This window comes from Phocoena sinus, chromosome X (assembly GCF_008692025.1).
Source record: "Phocoena sinus isolate mPhoSin1 chromosome X, mPhoSin1.pri, whole genome shotgun sequence".
Taxonomy (NCBI): domain Eukaryota; kingdom Metazoa; phylum Chordata; class Mammalia; order Artiodactyla; family Phocoenidae; genus Phocoena; species Phocoena sinus.
In genome coordinates this window covers 45,812,568-45,833,774 of record NC_045784.1, presented here as the reverse complement: position 1 = coordinate 45,833,774, position 21,207 = coordinate 45,812,568, and the positions used below count along the sequence as shown (strand labels likewise).

The 21,207-nt window shown below is 39.2% G+C and overlaps 1 protein-coding gene across 3 annotated transcripts in view; it reads right to left on the bottom strand.

Moving 5' to 3' along the window:
- MAGED1 (MAGE family member D1) overlaps window positions 1-19,363 on the bottom strand; it is an 81,634-nt gene extending 62,271 nt beyond the window's left edge. The window contains exon 1 of one of the 3 annotated variants that reach the window (XM_032620082.1): window positions 19,303-19,363. The gene's annotated coding sequence lies outside the window, so the exon portion shown is untranslated. The remainder of the gene's footprint in view (window positions 1-19,302) is intronic. The other 2 variants (XM_032620081.1, XM_032620079.1) reach the window with 2 other exon arrangements.
- Window positions 19,364-21,207: the final 1,844 nt, after the last annotated feature.

The following is a 21,207-nucleotide window of genomic DNA, read 5'->3' as shown; positions in this document are numbered from 1 at the left end:
CAAGAGCTCTCCCGGAGATCTCTGTCTCAAAGCTAAGACCCAGGTCCATCCAACAGCCAGCAAACTCCAGTGCTGGACGTCCCATGCCAAACAACTAGCAAGACAGGAACACAACCCCACCCATTAGCAGAGAGGGTGCCTAAAATCATACTAAGTTCACAGATACGCCAAAACACACCACCAGACGCAACACTGCCCACCAAAAAGACAAGATCCAGCCACCCCCACAAGAACAAAGGCACTAGTCCCTTCTAACAGGAAGCCTACACAAGCCACTGAACCAACCTCACCCACTGCAGGCAGACACCAAAAACAAGGGGAACTACGAACCTGTAGCCTGCAAAAAGGAGACCCCAAACACAGTAAGTAAAGTAAAATGAGAAGGCAGAAAAACACACAGCACATGAAGAAGCAAGGTAAAAACCCACCAGACCAAACAAATGAAGAGGAAATAGGCATTCTACCTGAAAAAGAATTCAAGTAATGATAGCAAAAATACTCCAAAATCTTGGAAATAGAAAATACAAGAAGCGTTTAACAAGGACCTAGGAGAACTGAAGACTAAACAAACAATGACGAACAACACAATAAGTGAAATTAAAAATTCTCTAGAAGGAATCAATAGCAGAATAACTGAGGCAGAAGAACGGATAAGTGACCTGGAAGATAAAATAGGGGAAATAACAATGGCAGAGCAGAATAAAGAAAAAAGATAGGGCTTCCCTGGTGGCGCAGTGGTTGAGAATCTGTCTGCCAATGCAGGGGACACGGGTTCGAGCCCTGGTCTGGGAAGATCCCACATGCCGTGGAGCAACTAGGCCCATGAGCCACAACTACTGAGCCTGCGCGTCTGGAGCGTGTGCTCCGCAACAAGAGGGGCCGCGACAGTGAGAGGCCCGCGCACCGCGATGAAGAGTGGCCCCCACTCGCCGCAACTGGAGAAAGCCCACACACAGAAAAGAAGACCCAACACAGCCAATAATAATAATAATAATAATAAATACATAAATAATTTAAAAAAAAAAAAAGAAAAAAGATAACAATGTCAGAGCAGAATATAGAAAAAAGAATGAAAAGAATTGAGGACAGTCTCAGAGACCGCTGGGACAACATTAAACGCACCAACATTTGAATTATAGAGATCCCAGAAGAAGAAGAGAAAACGAAAGGGACTGAGAAAATATTTGAAGAGATTATAGTTGAAAACTTCCCTAATATGGGAAAGGAAATAGGCAATCAAGTCTAGGAAGCGCAGAGTCCCATACAGGATAAATTCAAGAGAAAAACGCCAAAACACATATTAATCAAACTATCAAAAATTAAATACTAAGAAAAAATATTCAAAGTAGCAAGGGAAAAGCAACAAATAACATACAAGGGAACACCCATAAAGTTAACAGCTGATATTACAGCAGAAACTCTGTAAGCCAAAGGGACTGACAGGACATATTTAAAGTGATGAAAGGGAAAAAACTACAACCAAGGTTACTCTCCCCAGCAAGGATCTCATTCAGATTCAAAGGATAAATTATAACCTTTACAGACAGGCAAAGGTTAAGAGATTTCAGCACCACCAAACCAGCTTTACAACAAATGCTAAAGGAACTTCTCTAGGCAAGAAACACAAGAGAAGAAAAATACATACAAAAACAAACGCAAAACAATGAAGAAAATGGTAATACGAACATACATATCAATAATTACCTTAAATGTGAATGGTTAAATGCTCCTGTCAAAAGACATAGACTGGCTGAATCGATACAAAAACAAGACCCGTATATATGCTGTCTACAAGCGACCCACTTCACACCTAGGGACACATACAGACTGAAACTAGGGGGAGGGAAAAAGATATTCCATGCAAATGGAAATCAAAAAAAAAAACTGGAGGAGCAATTCTTACATCAGACAAAATAGACTTTAAAATAAACGTAAATAAAAGACAAATGAGGACACTACATAATGATCAAGGGATCAATCCAAAATGACATAACACTTGTAAAATTTATACACCCAACATAGGAGCACCTCAATACATAAGGCAAATGCTAACAACCATGAACGGGGAAATCGACAGTAACACAGTAATAGTAGGGGATTTAACACCCCACTTTCACCAATGGACAGATCATCCAAAATGAAAATAAATAAGGAAACACAAGCTTTAAATGACACAAGAAACAAGATGGATTTATTTGATATTTATAGGACATTCAACCCCAAAACAACAGAATACACATTCTTCTCAAGTGCTCATGGAACATTCTCCAGGATAGATCATATATTGGGTCACAAATCAAGCCTTGGTAAATTTAAGAAAATTGAAACCGTATCAAGTATCTTTTCTGACCACAACGCTATGAGACTAGATACCAATTACAGGAAAGAATCTTTAAAAATTACAAACACATGTAGGCTAAACAATACACTACTAGGCCTTCCCTGGTGGCGCAGTGGTTGAGAGTCTGCCTGCCGATGCAGGGGACACGGGTTCGTGCCCCGGTCTGGGAAGATCCCACATGTCGTGGAGCGGCTGGGCCTGTGAGCCATGACCGCTGAGCCTGCACGTCCGGAGCCTGTGCTCTGCAGCGGGAGAGGCCACCACAGTGAGAGGCCCACGTACTGCAAAAAAAAAAAAAAAATATATATATATACTACTAAATAACCAAGAGATCACTGAAGACATCAAAGAAGAAATCAAAAAATACCTAGAAACAAGTGACAATGAAAACGCGATGACCCAAAACCTATGGGATGCAGCAAAAGCAGTTCTAAGAGGGAAGTTTATACCAATAAAATCCTACCTCAAGAAACATCTGAAATAAACAACCTAACCTTACACCTAAAGTAATTAGAGAAAGAAGAACAAAAAAAACCGCAAAGTTAGCAGAAAGAAATCATAAAGATCAGATCAGACATAAATGAAAAAGAAATGAAGAAAATGATAGTAAAGATCAATAAAACTAAAAGCTGGTTCTTTAAGAAGATAAACAAAATTGATAAACCATTGGCCAGACTCATCAAGAAAAAAAGGCAGAAGACTCAAATCAATAGAATTAGAAATGAAAATGGAGAAGCAACATTGACACTGCAGAAATAAAAAGGATCATGAGGATTACTATAAGCAACTATATGCCAATAAAATGGACAACCTGGAAGACATGGACAAATTCTTAGAAAAGCACAACTTTCTGAGACTGAACCAGGAAGAAGTAGAAAATATGAACAGACCAATCACAAGCACTGAAATTGAGACTGTGATTAAAAATCTTCCAACAAACAAAAGCCCAGGACCAGAGGACTTCACAGGCGAATTCTATCACACATTTAGAGAAGAGCTAACACCTATAATTCCGCCAAAACATAGCAGAGGGAGGAACACTCCCAAACCAAACAAAGATGTCACAAAAAACAAAAACTACAGGCCAATATTACTGATGAACATAGATGCAAAAATCCTCAACAAAATACTAGCAAACAGAATCCAACAGCACATTAAAAGAATCACACACCATAATCAAGTGGGGTTTATCCCAGGAATGCAAGGATTCTTCAATATACACAAATCAATCAATGGGATACACCATATTAACCAACTGAAGGAGAAAAACCATATGATCATCTTAATAGATGAAAAAAAAGATTTTGAGAAAATTCAACACCCATTTATTATAAAAAGCCCTCAGAAAGTAGGCATAAAGGGAACTTACCTCAACATAATAAAGTCCATATATTACAAACCCACAGCCAGCAACGTTCTCAATGGTGAAAAATTGAAACCATTTCCTCAAAGATCAGAAACAAGACAGGGTTGTACACACTCACTACCATTATCCAACATAGTTTTGGAACTTTTAGCCACAGCAATCAGAGAAGAAAAAGAAATAAAAGGAATCCAAATCAGAAAAGAAGAAGTAAAGCTGTCACTCTTTGCAGATGACATGATACTATACATAGAGAATCCTAAAGATGCTACCAGAAAACTGCTAGAGGTGAATTTGGTAAAGCAGCAGGATACAAAACTAATGCACAGAAACTCTTGCATTCCTATACACAAATGACGAAAAATCTGAAAGAGAAATTAAGGAAACACTCCCATTTTCCACTGCAACAAAAAGAATAAAAAACCTAGGAATAAACCTACCTAAGGAGACAAAAGACCTCTATGCAGAAAACTATAAGACACTGGTGAAAGAAATTAAAGACGATACAAACAGATGGAGAGCTATACCATGTTTTTGGATTGGAAGAATCAACACTGTGAAACAGGTTATACTACCCAAAGCAATCTATAGAATCAATGCAATCCCTATCAAACTACCAACGGCATTTTTCACAGAACTAGAACAAAAAATTTCACGATTAGTACAGAAACACAAAAGACCCCAAATAGCCAAAGCAAGCTTGAGAAAGAAAAGCTGAGCTGGAGAAGTCGGCTCCCTGACTTCAGAGTACACTACAAAGCTACAGTAATCAAGACAGTATGGTACTGGCACAAAAACAGAAATACAGATGAATAGAACAGGATAGAAAGCCCAGAGATAAACCCACGCACATATGGTCACCTCATTTTTGATAAAGGAGGCAAGAATAAACCATGGAGAAAAGACAACCTCTTCAGTAAGTGGTGCTGGGAAAACTGAACAGCTACATGTGAAAGAATGAAATTAGAATACTCCCTAACACCATATACAAAAATAAACTCAAAATGGATTAAAGACCTAAATGTAAGGCCAGACGCTATCAAACTCTTAGAAGAAAACACAGGCAGAACACTCTGTGACATAAATCACAGCAAGATCCTTTCTGACCCACCTCCTAGAGAAATGGAAATAAAAACAAAAATAAACAAATGTGACCTAATGAAACTTAAAAGCTTTTGCACAGCAAAGGAAACCATAAACAAGAAGAAAAGACAACCCTCAGAATGGGAGCCAATATTTGCAAATGAAGCAACTGACAAAGGATTAATCTCCAAAATATATAAGCAGCTCATGCAGCTCAATATCAAAAAAACAAACCAATCCAAAAATGGGTGGAAACCCTAAATAGACATTTCTCCAAAGAAGATATACAGATTGCCAACAAACACATGAAAGGATGCTCAACATCACTAATCATTAGAGAAATGCAAATCAAAACTCCAATGAGGTATCACCTCACACCAGTCAGAATGGCCATCATCAAAAAACCTACAAACAATAAATGCTGGAGAGGGTGTGGAGAAAAGGGAACCCTCTTGCAGTGTTGGTGGGAATGTAAATTGATACAGCCACTATGGAGAACAGTATGGAGGTTCCTTAAGAAACTAAAACTAGAACTACCATACGACCCAGCAATTCCACTACTGGGCATGTACCCTAAGATAACCATAATTCAAAAAGAGTCATGTACCACAATGTTCATTGCAGCTCTATTTACAATAGCCAGGACCTGGAAGCAACCTAAGTGTCCATTGACATGTGAATGGATAAAGAAGATGTGGCACATATATACAGTGGAATATTACTCAGCCATAAAAAAATGAAATTGAGTTATTTGTAATGAGGTGGATGGACGTAGAGTCTGTCATAGAGTGAAGTAAGTCAGAAAGAAAAAACAAATACCATATGCTAACACATGTATAGGGAATCTAAAAAAAAATGGTTCTCATGAACCTAGGGGCAGGACAGGAATAAAGACGCAGAAGTACAGAATGGACTTGATGACATGGGGGGGGGAAGGGTAAGCTGGGACAAAGTGAGAGAGCAGCAATGACATATATACATTAACAAATGTAAAATAGATAGATAGTGGGAAGCAGCTGCCTAGCACAAGGAGATCAGCTCGCTGTTTTGTGACCGCCTAGCGTGGTGGGATAGGGAAAGTGGGAGATTCAAGCGGGAACGGATATGTGGATATATGTATACATATAGCTGATTCACTTTGTTATACAGCAGAAACACACACAACATTGCAAAGCAATTATACTCCAATAAAGATGTTAAAAAAAAACACATTATGTTGGCTGATGGTTTTAAATACCAAGTATAAAATAGTTGTGGGGAAAAAAATTAATTTGAAAATGGAGTAGGTAGGTATTAGATGATATTAGGGAATTATTGTTAACTTTTCTTAGTGAGATAATGGCAATTAAATTATTTACAAAAGAGGGGGGAACCTTGAAGATGGCGGAAGAGTAAGACGCGGAGATCGCCTTCCTCCCCACGGATACACCAGAAATACATCTACACGTGGAACAACTCCTACAGAACACCTACTGAAGGCTGGCAGAAGACCTCAGACCTCCCAAAAGGCAAGAAACTCCCCACGTACCTGGGTAGAGCAAAAGAAAAAAAGAAAAAACAGAGACAAAAGAATAAGGACGGCACCTGCACCAGTGGGAGGGAGCTGTGAAGGAGGAAAAGTTTCCACACACTAGGAAGCCCCTCCGCGGGCGGAGACTGCGGGAGGCGGAGGGGGGAGCTTCGGGACAGCGGAGTAGTGCACAGCGACGGGTGCGGAGGGCAAAGCGGGGAGATTCCTGCACAGACGATCGGTGCCGACCGGCACTCACCAACCCGAGAGGCTTGTCTGCTCACCCGCCGGGGCGGGCGGGGCTGCGAGCTGAGGCTCGGGTTTCGGTTTTGGACGGAGCGCAGGGAGAGGACTGGGGTTGGCGGCTTGAACATAGCCTGAAGGGGTTAGTGCACCAGGACTAGCCGGGAGGGAGTTCGGGGAAAAGCCTGCACCTGCCGAAGAGGCAAGAGACTTTTTCTTCCCTCTTTGTTTCCTGGTGCGCGAGGAGAGGGGTTTAAGAGTGCTGCTTAAAGGAACTCCAGAGACGGGCGCGAGCCACGGCTAAAAGCGTGAACCCCAGAGACGGGCGCGAGCTGCGGCTAAAAGCGCGGACCCCAGAGACGGGCGCGAGCTGCGGCTAAAACCGCGGACCCCAGAGACGGGCGGGAGACGCTAAGGCTGCTGCTGCCGCCACCAAGGGGCCTGTGTGCGAGCGCGGGTCACTCTCCACGCCCCTCTTCCGCGGAGCCTGTGCAGCCCGCCACTGCCAGGTTCCCGGGATCCAGGGACAACTTCCCCGGGAGTACGCACGGCGGGCCTCAGGCTGGTGCAACGTCACGCCGGCCTCTGCCGCAGCGTCACGCAGCATCACGCCGGCCTCTGCCGCCGCAGGCCCGCCCCGCACGCAGTGCCCCTCCTTCCCCCATCCCCCAACCCCCGGCCTGAGTGAGCCGGAGCCCCCGAATCAGCGGCTCCTTTAACCCCGTCCTGTCTGAGCAAAAAACAGACGCCCTCCAGCGACCTACACGCAGAGGCAGGGCCAAATCCAAAGCTGAGCTCCTGTGAGCTGTGAGAACAAAGAAGAGAAAGGGAAATCTCTCCCAGCAGCCACAGAAGCAGCGGATTAAAGCTCCACAATCAACTTGATATACCCTGCATCTGTGGAATACCAGAATAGACAAGGAATGATCCCAAATTGAAGAGGGGGAATTTAGGAGCGAGATCTATGATTTTTTTCCATTTTCCTCCTTTTGTGAATGTGTACGTGTATGCTTCTGTGTGAGATCTTGTCTCTATACTCTTGCTTCCACCATTTGTCCTAGGGCTCTATCCGTCCATGGTCTTTTAAAAATTTTTTTTTTCTTAATAAGTAATTTTAATTGTAATAACTTTATTATACTTTACCTTCGTTCTTTCTTTCTTTCTTTCCTTCCTTCCTTCCCTCCTTTAGACAATGAATCACGCCAAATTGAGGAGGTGGTCTCTGAGAGCAAGATTTATGATTTTTCCCCCTTTACCTCTTTTTGTGAACGTGTATGTGTATGCTTCTGTGTAAGATTTTCTCTGTATAGCTTTGCTTCCAACATTTGTCCTAAGGTTCTATCCGTCCCTTTTTTTTTCTAAATATTTTTTAATTCAGTAACTATATTATACTTTATTTTATTTTTACTGTATCTTCTTTCTTTCTGTCTTTTTTCCTTCTTTCCCTCCTTCCTTCCTTCCTCCCTCCCTCCCTCCCTCCTTTCTTTCCTTCTTTGCTTCTTTCTTCCTTCCTTCCTTTCCTCCTTTCCTTCTTTCTTTCCTCATACTTCTACTAATTCTCTCTACTTTTTCTCCCTTTTATTCTGAGCCGTGTGGATGAAAGGCTCTTGGTGCTCCAGCCCAGGAGGCAGGGCTCTGCCTCTGAGGTAGGAGAGCCAACTTCAGGACACTGGTCAACAAGAGACCTCCCAGCTCCACATAATATTAAACGGTGGAAATCTCCCAGAGACCTCCATCTTAACACCAGCACCCAGCTTCACTCAACGACCAGCAAGCCACAGTGCTGGACAACCTATGCCAAACAACTAGCAAAACAGGAACACAACCCCACCCATTAGCAGAGAGACTGCCTAAAATCATAATAAGGCCACAGACACCCCAAAACACACCACCAGACGTGAACCTGCCCACTAGAGAGACAAGATCCAGCCTCATCCAGCACAACACAGGCACTAGTCCCCTCCACCAGGAAGCCTACACAACCCACTGAAACAACCTTAGCCACTGGAGACAGACATCAAAAACAACGGGAACTACGAACGTGCAGCCTGCAAAAAGAGACTCCAAACACAGTAAGATAGGCAAAATGAGAAGACAGAAAAACACACAGCAGATGAAGGAGCAAGAAAAAACCCACCACACCTAACAAATGAAGAGGAAATAGGCAATCTACCTGAAAAAGAATTCAGAATAATGATAGTAAGGATGATCCGAAATCTTGGAAGTAGAATGGACAAAATGCAAGAAACAGTTAACAAGGACCTACAAGAACTAAAGATGAAACAAGCAACGATGAACAACGCAATAAATGAAATTAAAAGTACTCTAGATAGGATCAATAGCAGAATAACTGAGGCAGAAGAACGGATAAGTGACCTGGAAGATAAAGTAGTGGAAATAACTACTGCAGAGAAGAATAAAGAAAAAAGAATGAAAAGAACTGAGGACAGTCTCCGAGACCGCTGGGACAACATTAAACGCACCAACATTCGAATTATAGGGGTTCCAGAAGAAGAAGAAAAAAAGAAAGGGACTGAGAAAATATTTGAAGAGATTATAGTTGAAAACTTCCCTAATATGGGAAAGGAAACAGTTAATCAAGTCCAGGAAGCACAGAGAGTCCCATACAGGATAAATACAAGGAGAAATACGCCAAGACACATATTAATCAAACTGTCAAAAATTAAATACAAAGAAAGCATATTAAAAGCAGCAAGGGAAAAACAACAAATAACACACAAGGGAATCCCCATCAGGTTAACAGCTGATCTCTCAGCAGAAACCCTACAAGCCAGAGGGAGTGGCAGGACATACTGAAAGTGATGAAGGAGAAAAACCTGCAACCAAGACTACTCTACCCAGCAAGGATCTCATTCAGATTTGATTGAGAAATTAAAACCTTTACAGACAAGCAAAAGCTGAGAGAGTTCAGCACCACCAAACCAGCTTTACAACAAATGCTAAAGGAACTTCTCTAGACAAGAAACACAAGAGAAGGAAACGACCTATAATAACGAACCCAAAACAATATAGAAAATGGGAATAGGAACATACATATCGATAATTACCTTAAATGTAAATGGACTAAATGCTCCCACCAAAAGACACAGATTGGCTGAATGGATACAAAAACAAGACCCTTAAATATGCTGTCTACAAGAGACCCACTTCAGACCTAGAGACACATACAGACTGAAAGTAAGGGGATGGAAAAAGATATTCCATGCAAATGGAAACCAAAAGAAAGCTGGAGTAGCAATTCTCATATCAGACAAAATAGACTTTAAAATAAGGACTATTAAAAGGGACAAAGAGAGGGAAGACACATGGGAGCACATGTGTATGTATAGCTGATTCACTTTGTTATAAATCAGAAACTAACACACTATTGTAAAGCAATTATACCCCAATAAAGATGTTAAAAAAAAAAAAAAAGGGACAAAGAAGGACACTACATAATGATCAAGGGATCGATCCAAGAAGAAGATATAACAATTGTAAATATTTATGCACCCAACATAGGAGCACCTCAATACATAAGGCAAATACTAACAGCCATAAAAGGGGAGATCGACAGTAACACATTCATAGTAGGGGACTTTAACACCCCACTTTCACCCATGGACAGATCATCCAAAATGAAAATAAATAAGGAAACACAAGCTTTAAATGATACATTAAACAAGATGGACTTAATTGATATTTATAGGACACTCCATCCAAAAACAAGAGAATACACATTTTTCTCAAGTGCTCATGGAACATTCTCCAGGATAGATCATATCTTGGGTCACAAATCAAGCCTTGGTAAATTTAAGAAAACTGAAATTGTATCAAGTATCTTTTCTGACCACAACGCCATGAGACTAGATATCAATTACAGGAAAAGATCTGTAAAAAATACAAACACATGGAGGCTAAACAATACACTACTTAATAATGAAGTGATCACTGAACAAATCAAAGAGGAAATAAAAAAATACCTAGAAACAAATGACAATGGAGACACAACGACCCAAAACCTATGGGATGCAGCAAAAGCAGTTCTAAGGGGGAAGTTTATAGCAATACAAGCCCACCTTAAGAAGCAGGAAACATCTCGAATAAACAACCTAACCTTGCACCTCAAGCAATTAGAGAAAGAAGAACAAAAAAACCCCAAAGCTAGCAGAAGGAAAGAAATCATAAAAATCAGATCAGAAATAAATGAAAAAGAAATGAAGGAGACGATAGCAAAGATCAATAAAACTAAAAGCTGGTTCTTTGAGAAGATAAACAAAATAGATAAACCACTAGCCAGACTCATCAAGAAAAAGAAGGAGAAGACTCAAATCAATAGAATTAGAAATGAAAAAGGAGAAGTAACAACTGACACTGCAGAAATAAAAAAAATCATGAGAGATTACTACAAGCAACTCTATGCCAATAAAATGGACAATCTGGAAGAAATGGACAAATTCTTAGAAATGCACAACCTGCCAAGACTGAATCAGGAAGAAATAGAAAATATGAATAGACCAATCACAAGCACTGAAATTGAAACTGTGATTAAAAATCTTCCAACAAACAAAAGTCCAGGACCAGATGGCTTCACAGGTGAATTCTATCAAACGTTTAGAGAAGAGCTAACACCTATCCTTCTCGAACTCTTCCAAAATATAGCAGAGGGAGGAACACTCCCAAATTCCTTCTACGAGGCCACCATCACCTTGATACCAAAACCAGACAAGGATGTCACAAAGAAAGAAAACTACAGGCCAATACCACTGATGAACATACATGCAAAAATCCTCAACAAAATACTAGCAAACAGAATCCAACAGCACATTAAAAGGATCATACACCATGATCAAGTGGGGTTTATTCCAGGAATGCAAGGATTCTTCAATATACGCAAATCTATCAATGTGATAAACCATATTAACCAATTGAAGGGGAAAAACCATATGATCATCTCAATAGATGCAGAGAAAGCTTTCGACAAAATTCAACACCCTTTTATGATAAAAACCCTCCAGAAAGTAGGCATAGAGGGAACTTTCCTCAACATAATAAAGGCCATATATGACAAGCCCACAGCAAACATCATCCTCAATGGTGAAAAACTGAAAGCATTTCCACTAAGATCAGGAAAAAGAAAAGGTTGCCCACTCTCACCTCTCTTATTCAGCATAGTTTTGGCAGTTTTAGCCACAGCAATCAGAGAAGAAAAGGAAATAAAAGGAATCCAAATCGGAAAAGAAGTAAAGCTGTCACTGTTTGCAGATGACATGATACTATACATAGAGAATCCTAAAGATGCTACCAGAAAACTACTAGAGCTAATCAATGAATTTGGTAAAGTAGCAGGATACAAAATTAATGCACAGAAATCTCTGGCATTCCTATATACTAATGATGAAAAATCTGAAAGTGAAATCAAGAAAACACTCCCATTTACCACTGCAACAAAAAGAATAAAATATCTAGGAATAAACCTACCTAAGGAGACAAAAGACCTGTATGCAGAAAATTATAAGACACTGATGAAAGAAATTAAAGATGATACAAATAGATGGAGAGATATACCATGTTCTTGGATGGGAAGAATCAACATTGTGAAAATGACTCTACTACCCAAAGCAATCTACAGATTCAATGCAATCCCTATCAAACTACCACTGGCATTTTTCACAGAACTAGAACAAAAAATTTTGCAATTTGTATGGAAACACAAATGACCCCGAATAGCCAAAGCAATCTTGAGAACGAAAAAAGGAGCTGGAGGAATCAGGCTCCCTGACTTCAGACTATGCTACAAAGCAACAGTAATCAAGACAGTATGGTACTGGCACAAAAACAGAAAGATAGATCAGTGGAACAGGATAGAAAGCCCAGAGATAAACCCACGCACATATGGACACCTTATCTTTGATAAAGGAGGCAGGAATGTACAGTGGAGAAAGGACAGCCTCTTCAATAAATGGTGCTGGGAAAACTGGACAGGCAAATGTAAAAGTATGAGATTAGATCACTCCCTAACACCATACACAAAAATAAGCTCAAAATGGATTAAAGACCTAAATGTAAGGCCAGAAACTATCAAACTCTTAAAGGAAAACATAGGCAGAACACTCTATGACATAAATCACAGGAAGATCCTTTCTGACCCACCTCCTAGAGTAATGGAAATAAAAACAAAAATAAACAAATGGGACCTAATGAAACTTCAAAGCTTTTGCACAGCCAAGGAAACCATAATCAAGACCAAAAGAGAACCCTCAGAATGGGAGAAAACATTTGCAAATGGAGCAACTGACAAAGGATTAATCTCCCAAATTTACATGCAGCTCATGCAGCTCAATAACAAGAAAACAAACAACCCCATCCAAAAATGGGCAGAAGACCTAAACAGACATTTCTCCAAAGAAGATATACAGACTGCCAACAAACACATGAAAGAATGCTCAACATCATTAATCATTAGAGAAATGCAAATCAAAACTACAATGAGATATCATCTCACACCAGTCAGAATGGCCATCATCAAAAAATCTAGAAACAATAAATGCTGGAGAGGGTGTGGAGAAAAGGGTACACTCTTGCACTGCTGGTGGGAATGTGAATTGGTTCAGCCACTATGGAGAACAGTATGGAGGTTCCTTAAAAAACTATAAATAGAATTACCATATGACCCAGCAATCCCACTACTGGGCATATACCCTGAGAAAACCAAAATTCAAAAAGAGTCATGTACCAAAATGTTCATTGCAGCTCTATTTACAATAGCCCGGAGATGGAAACAACCTAAGTGCCCATCATCGGATGAATGGATAAAGAAGATGTGGCACATATACACAATGGAATATTACTCAGCCTTAAAAAGAAATGAAATTGAGCTATTTGTAATGAGATGGATAGACCTAGAGTCTGTCATACAGAGTGAAGTAAGTCAGAAAGAAAAAGACAAATACCGTATGCTAACACATATATATGGAATTTAAGGGAAAAAATGTCATGAAGAACCTAGGGGTAAGACAGGAATAAAGACGCAGACCTACTGGAGAACGGACTTGAGGATATGGGGAGGGGGAAGGGTGAGTTTTGACAGGGCGAGAGAGAGTCATGGACATATACACACTAACAAACGTAGTAAGGTAGATAGCTAGGGGGAAGCAGCCGCAAGGCACAGGGATATTAGCTTGGTGCTTTGTGACAGCCTGGAGGGGTGGGATGGGGAGAGTGGGAGGGAGGGAGACGCAAGAGGGAAGACATATGGGAACATATGTATATGTATAGCTGATTCACTTTGTTATAAAGCAGAAACTAACACACAATTTGAAAGCAATTATACCCCAATAAAGATGTTTTAAAAAAAAATTATTTACAAAATGTTCCTATTATTAGGAGATGAACACTGAGATATTTATGGGGAAAGTGCCATATGTCCTCTTCAAACTGATCTATTAAAATGGTATCTCAATCATAATGCCAAGAAAGATTTTTGTGAAAATTGACAAGCTGATTCAGCAATGTATATTGGAATTCAAAAGGCCAAGAATAGGGCTTCCCTGGTGGTGCAGTGGTTGAGAGTCCGTCTGCCGATGCAGGGGACACGGGTTCGTGCCCCGGTCCGGGAAGATCCCACATGCCGCGAGGCGGCTAGGCCCGTGAGCCATGGCCGCTGAGCCTGCGCGTCCGGAGCCTGTGCTCTGCAACGGGAGAGGCCACAACAGTGAGAGGCCCGCATACCGATAAAAAAAGAAAAGAATAACCAAAGCATTATTGAAGAAAAAGAGCTGAATTGTAGGACTTACTGACCATAAATGAGATACATTATAAAGTTACATTAATTATAACAGTGGTACTCATATAAGAATAGAGAAACCAAAATGAACAGAATCCAGAAACAAACCGTCATATATAACCTAACCTTTGATTTATGAAAAAGATGATGACACTATAGGAGGGAAAGGATGATCTTTTCAATAAGTGGTATTGGATTGACTGTATGTCTGTTTCAACAATAACAACAAAACAGTGGGCCTTTACCTATATCCATAACTCATACTGGCAACATACAATAAAATGAATATCAAATGAATTGGAAATATAAATGAGATTAAACAGTAACACCACATAGAAAACTATCTTCATGACCTTGGGAAAGGCAAAGATTTCTTAACCAGGACAAACAAGCACTACTCATGAAGGGGAAAAATTATAAATTGAACAATATTAAAATTGAGATACAGGCATATCTTGTTTTAGTGCACTTCAGATATTGCATTTTTTACAAATTAAAGGTTTGTGGCAACCCTGTGTCGTCAGATGATGGTTAACTTTTTTTAGTAATAAAGTATCTTTTAATTAAGGTATGTACATTGTTTTTTAGACAATGCTATTGCACACTTACTATACTACAGCATAGTGTAAAATTAACTTTTATATGTACTTGGGAACCAAAAATTTCATAAGACTTGCTTTATTGTGATATTCACTTTATTGTAATGGTCTAGAACCAAACCAAGGTGTGCCTGTATTCAGTTCATCAAAAGACACCATTAAGAGACTGAAAATGCAAGCAACTGAGATTTGCAAATAAATAGATCTAACAAGTATTCACATCCTTAATATAGAAAGATCTCCTACAAATCAATAAGAAAAGGAGAGTCAAAGAGAAAAAGTGGTCAAAAGACTTGAACAGGCACCTCAAAAAAAAGATACCCAGGCCAACAAACATGAAAAGACACACATTTATCACCAGAGATATGCAAATTAAAACCACAATGAGGTACCATTAATAACCACTAGAATGGCTACTTTTTTTTTCCTTAGGAAGACAACACAATGACAAGTGTTGGCAATATTCTAGAGCAAATGGAACTCTTAAAATTTTCTATTAGGAGTTTTTTAGTACAACCAATTTGGAAAACCAATTGGCAGTATCTACTAAAGCTAATCTTATCTATAACCTGTGATTCATCAATTCTACTATTAGGTGTATGCTCAACAGAAAGCTGTGCATATAATCACCAAAAGACATGTTCTAGAATGTTTACAGTACTATTTGCAGGCCAAAGATGTAAAAAACCAAAATGCCCATCAGTTGTGGTATATTCACACAATGGAATACACAGCAATAAGAATGACGGAATTACTACTACGTCCAATAACTTGGATCAATCTCAAAAGCAAAATCTTAAGCCAAATAAGTCAAACACCAAAAAATACATACTATACTATTATATTTTTATAGAGTCCAAAAACAGGCAAAATTATTATACAGTGATAGAAGCCAAGATGTGATTAATTTGGAGTTTAGTTTGTGACTGGTAGGGAATACATTCAAGGGATTTCAAATACTCATCATTTTCTATTTTTTTTTTACTGAAGTATAGTTGACTTACAATATTATATTAGTTTCAGGTGTACAGCACAGTGACAATATTTTTATAGATTATACTGCATTAAAATTATTACAAGATTATGGCTATAATTCCCTGTGCTATACAACATATCCTCCTTGCTTATCTATTTTATACATAGTAGTTTGTATCTGTTAATCCCATACCTGTAATTTGCCCCTCTCCCTTCTGGTAACCACTAGTTTGTTTTCTATATCTCTAAGTCTGTTTCTGTTTGGCTATATACATTCGTTTGTATTGTTTTTTAGATTCCACATATAAGTGATACCATAATGTATTCGTCTTTCTGTCTCACTTATTTCACTAAGCATAATATTCTCCAGGTCCATACACATTGCTGCAAATGGCAGGATTTCATTCTTTTTTATGGCTGAGTAATATTCCATTGTATATATACACATCTTTATCCATTCATCTGTTGATGGATACTTGAGTTGCTTCCATATCCTGGCTATTGTAATTAGTGGTGCTATGGACACTGGGGTGCATGCATCTTTTTAAACTAGTGTTTTCATTTTTTCTGGATATATACCCAGGAGTGGAATTGATAGATCATATGGTAGGTTACACAGGGGTGAAAATGCTTTGAGCTGTACACTTATATGTGCACCTTTCTGCATGTATTTAAGTTTACTTAAAAATAATGCCCACAAATCTCAAATGGTTCAGCCAAAATAGGTCAAAAAACAGATAAAACATTATACTTCAATTTTTAAAAACTGGATGGATGAATAGTGAGCAAGTCAGTGAATAAGTGAGCTAATATGGCAAAAGTTAACAACTGTTGAATCTAGGTTCAGAGTATAAAAGCATTAATTGTACTCTTCTTTCAACTTATGCTTGTTTAAATATTTTATTAAAAAATATTCAAGTAAAAAGAGTAATCACACCTCTCAGTTCTTAATATTTATAACTAGGAAGTAAATCAAGCACCTGATATAATCTGACTTGTGAAAGGAAACTTACAAAATGAAATTTTTATACCCAGACTATTTCTAATAAAATAAAATATTCTGTGTATTTTCTATTTCTCATTAATGAAAAGAGACAGAGAAAGAGAGGACCAGGCCAGGACTTAGTGTCTGACAGACTTTAACTCCATTAACTCCACTACCAAGTTACTATCCACCTGAGTCTTGGTTTTATCATCAGGAAAATGACAATGATGATACTGACTTTAGAGAGTGGTTTTGAACATTAATTAGGGAGCCACTAAATTCATTTCAATTTACCATACCAAACATTTATGGGCAACATATTATGAACACGCAGTGATAAGAGCAGTGAGAGAGGAAAGCAAGTATGCTGTAGGACAGCACACAATGCACCACAAATAAACAGACTGAGGAAGAGGTGAGGATAGAGACAGAGATACGTCTTCCTAGAGGGGCTGGTAACTGACAATTCACTTAAATGGTAGCAAGAAGCTAGCCAAGCAGAAGAGAATATGGGGAATTTACACGGACAGATTAGATCATCTGAGTATGCAGAGTGGTTCATTAATGCTATACAGTAAAGTGACCACAAGCAGAAGGGAGGAGAGGGAATGTTGGAAGCAGAGTGACCAACAAATGCAGAGACACTGTCATAGATATACCCTATTTTTTTCCACTAGTAACTGTATAGTTTGTGCTCTCTCTTCCTTTAGGTTTCTGCTCATATGTCACCATACCAGGGAGGCCTTCCTGACCATCCTATCTAACATAGTACAGCCTCCCCATCACAATCTATTATATATTTCTTATATATTCACTTATTGCCTCTCGAGTAGTTTAAAGGACTTTGTTCTTGTTTTTATTTTCCACTGTTGTATCCTCAGTGCTTAAAACACTGTCTGGCGTATAAAAGCTATTCAATAAAAAAACTCTTGAATGAATGGATGGATGGATGCACCCCCAGTGGGTTAAAGACAGTGTGATATTTAAGTGCTGTTAAATTATTATTTGAATAGATAATAAATAGACATCAGCAATACCCTTTGAAAAAGTTCCTAAGTGTTTTGGTGTCATGAAACCTCAGTCTCCTCGTTAAAGAACTGAAAATTATACCTGGCCTAGAAAAAAGAATCATCTCTTATTTTGGCAAGCCTAACACATTAGCTACAGGAGGAAGAAGGAATAAGTTGCTTGTTCAAAGAGATCTCTGGTTAAATTCCTCTTTAGAGCCTGAAAAATCCCTGACACTCATTATAAATTTAATGATCATTACCTCTCCCTTGGGTAAAGAACTGAAATAATAAATTGTGATAATTAATGAATATTCTCACAAGACAAATTACACATGATAAATGGAGCAGAAAAATACATTTCACATTGCAACAAATGAAAAAAAAAGACAAAGTTCATATTGCACCAAATAGATAATACATGCGAAGCTCCTAGAAAAAAATCTTTGCCTGAAAATTCTGCCAACTTGCTCTTCAATGTTGCTACTGGACACCAGAAAAAGATTTACATAATAAACCGAACTCATATGAAACGATAAATTTGTGATTGGATGTCATATCTGTCAACCATTTCTGCTCTGTGAGAAATTCTAAAGGGGATGGGAAAGCTTCCAGCCTCTAAAGCTGACACCAAATTATAGGCAAAATCTACTATGTTTGCCACTCTAAAAATTTGGGGATTCAATTGTATACCAAAAATTTTTTAAGTGTCATGAGTGGAGGGCTGAAACCAGTGCAATACCTGATATGTGATTTCATTTGGGGTAAAAAATAAATACATAAAAGGACATAATTTGAACAAGTTCCTATGTCTCTGAGAGCTCTAAAATTCCTGCTCCTTTTCTTATTTTTAAAAAGAACAAAAGCCAGCCTTGCCCTTGAAATTGAAGTCACATCTAATTTCAGAAAGTATATAATTCACCGGCCTCTGCAGGAGTGGGACCGAAGAGATCAGAAGTCTTCAGGGGGAGTAAAATACTGGGGTCGAAAGTAAAAAGAAGGAAGAATGTAGGTTCAGAGTGGGTGAAGGAGGTAGCAAAAGTTCTGAGGCTAAGAGGGGAGCGGGTTGGAAGGTGGGAGTAAGAGGTAGGAAAGAAATCGGTGGTAGAGGGAATGACCCAAACTCAGAAAGACTGGTTAGAGGATTCGGGATAAAGAGGAGAAGTGAAGAATAATCAGGGATAAAAGGACCACGAAAGTCAGAAGGCGGAAGGGGATGACGGCCAGCCATCTCCTGAGGCGTAAGAGAGAGGAGAGAGTGAGCGATCGGAACCACAAGCGTCAGAAACATCCCTCAGTGTACCCTGGGGATGAATTCTTTCCACCTCGTGTTGAAGCAAGGAGGAAACCGTCCCTGAGGTGTCTGCGGACTCACTTGTGAAAATTACCAGTCCCTTTCTTTACACTCACCTTGATGAAGAACGCCGCGACGCGACGATGGCGTGACCGGAAGTGCTATTTTCTTTTGTTTGGAGGAAGCTTTAGCCCGGGCCGCCACACCCTCCTCCCGCCTTCACTCCAGACAACTTCCTGTGCCTCTCTAGCAAGCTCTTGAAATACTATATCTCAGTGGCTCTCTCACCAGATGGGAACCCGGATAGTGACGTAAGATGTCTGGAAGAGGGAATCAGTAACTTTTTACAAATCCTAGCCCTAGTCATCCCAGGAACTACAGCATCTCCGCCAAACTCTACGTATCCAATTTGTCACCTCGCCTTCCTGATTCAGACTTTCAAATACCTCCCTTACCTTTAGTCCCTTAACTCTCGGATGTCTACAGTTACGTATTTACGATACTGATATACTGCTTCCTGACATTAAAAAAATAATAATAAATTCATGTTTATTAGTGGCATACTTCGATTTCAAGATTTTTAAAACTTCTTAATCTGAATCATTTTTGTCTTGGAATGGTATCCAGAGAGCTACGTGCCATACTCAAATTTCCAAATAAATAAAAGTGAACTCATTTAGAAAGCGTTCTTGTATACTTGTATACTCCCCCTGAGAATGAAGACAATGATAATTTGACAAAAAGTTTCAATAATAAGAATAATCCTTACTCTGGTTAAAAGTTCAATATTGAGTTAACTATTGTCATTACCTCCAGAAAGCTCTTCTGGGCCCAAAATCTGTACCCCAGGCCTCCTCTTTTGTGGTTATTTTCAATAAATCCACAAATGTACCAAACACTATTCTATACCCAGAGGCATCGCACTAGAACCCCACAACATAGGGAGGGGCTAAAGGCGACATTTAAACACATAGAGTATAGCATAAAATAGGTGATTATAAATGTTTGTAGAATGAGTAAACGACCAAAATGTGGTCAAGGCAATGACGGGGGCTGACACAAGTTCCTTACTTTTGCTAGTATTTGTATAGTTCATTTCAACATTTGACTCATATTTTGTCATTCACCCAACAGATTTTGAACAACCACTCAATGTAAGGTTCTGCTTCTGATATTGTCCATATAAAGAAGAATAAGACATAGTCCTGGATTTCAAGACCCTCCAACCAGTGGGGGAAATGAACACATAAACAACTAGCAGCACTGTAATGTGACAATAATAATCGGTAAAGAGAAGACAGTGTTGCAACTATGGCTATCCAATTGACTGGTGAATACTAAAAACCTAAAATAGACCTTATCTCCTAGAAGGTGCTCAATAAAGGCTGGTTTAATGTTCAATAAGTGATTGAATGGATGAATGAAAAGGAAGAATGACAGTGGATTTGAAGTGTGGTGTGAAAGAAGTGGTGATGAGAGATGAAGCCTGGATGTAAGAAGAGGCCAGACAAAGAAGGACCTTGCATGCCATGTTACGGCTTATTATGAAGAAAACAGAAAACCAAAAATGAATTTTAAGCGAGAAAGCATCTAGTCAAGATGGTTTTCTGGGGACTCTAGTCTGCCATCTTCTCCATCTGCTGGCTTTCCACATAAAGTCTCTATCTCTTGCCTCAACAACAACAACAAAAAGCATCTAGTAATGTTTTAAACCAAAATATAGAAAATGGGTTGTACCAGTGCAACCTGGTGGCAGAGAGGTTGGTTTAGAGGCTATTGTGGTAATCAATGACCAAATACAGAAAATGAGGGGTTTACGCTATTAAGAATTAATTGTATTTGGAACTGAGCTGGAAAAAAATAGTCAGTGGATTATCAGAAATCCAGAGGCAGTGAAACCTGAGCATTTTCCTTGATGCCCTCCACAATCAAAATTTTGATTATTTCATGTAACAAATATTTATTGAGCAGATTAATATGCACCAGGCCCTGAGGATAGAACCATGACCAAAATGGACAAA